The sequence below is a fragment of the Octopus bimaculoides genome, chromosome 4 (genome assembly GCF_001194135.2).
Source record: "Octopus bimaculoides isolate UCB-OBI-ISO-001 chromosome 4, ASM119413v2, whole genome shotgun sequence".
Classification (NCBI taxonomy): domain Eukaryota; kingdom Metazoa; phylum Mollusca; class Cephalopoda; order Octopoda; family Octopodidae; genus Octopus; species Octopus bimaculoides.
The window spans coordinates 54,124,929-54,125,769 of NC_068984.1; the positions used below are offsets into that span (position 1 = coordinate 54,124,929).

Consider the following 841-nt stretch of genomic DNA (forward strand, 5'->3'; position numbering starts at 1 on the left):
TGAGATTTCCTCTCTTTCTCTACTGACACACACGCACACACACACATCTGCGTGTTGACGTCATGAACTGTCTCCATTTCTCATGAATGATGGAAATTACTTTACTGTTGTCACAATAATCAATATTTTTCGGTTTTCAATATTCCAGGAAGCAGAAATCAAATGGAAAATATTTGAAGTGAAAGTACTTGTGTTAAAGAGTCCATTAATCGATGCATTTTATTGCCACAATGTACAGTTTTTGCTAAAATTCTCAAAAAGACAAGTGGACTTTGAATTTTAGTACTATAAAAATGCATACACCAACCCATGTATATTATAAAAAATTGTTTATGACATCCCTGCGGTCAATAAAGAAACGATCTCATTATCTTTACTGAGTGAGAGAGCAGTGCATTTCATCAAAGTGACCCTGGGGTACAATACACGAAGCTCAGTATACTCAGACTAAAGATATTATTCAACCATGTCGCACTTGGTCTGCCCCTAGATCTCCTACCGGTTGGCGTTCTATTTCATATTTTAGGCTTTAAGAATATATCTTCGGCAATACATATACTAAAATTGAACGATACAGAGAAGATTAGCGTGGCCCCTGCGCAAGGATGACACGCAAATTCGTGAAGCGTTCCATATTTTTAAGAAGGCGCAGGAGTGGCTGTGTGGTTAGTAGCTTGCTTACCAACCACATGGTTCCGGGTTCAGTCCCACTGCGTGGCATCTTGGGCACGTGTCTTCTACTATAGCCTCGGGTCGACCAAAGCCTTGTGAGTGGATTTGGTAGACGGAAACTGAAAGAAGCCCGTCGTATATATGTATGTGTGTTTGTGTGTTTGTGCTT

General features: G+C 40.0%; 1 non-coding gene across 1 annotated transcript; it reads left to right on the plus strand.

The window, feature by feature from the left end:
- Window positions 1-537: 537 nt before the first annotated feature.
- Window positions 538-640, plus strand: LOC128247708 (U6 spliceosomal RNA). The gene has a single exon (XR_008264076.1). It is a non-coding gene; the product is annotated as a U6 spliceosomal RNA (small nuclear RNA).
- Window positions 641-841: the final 201 nt, after the last annotated feature.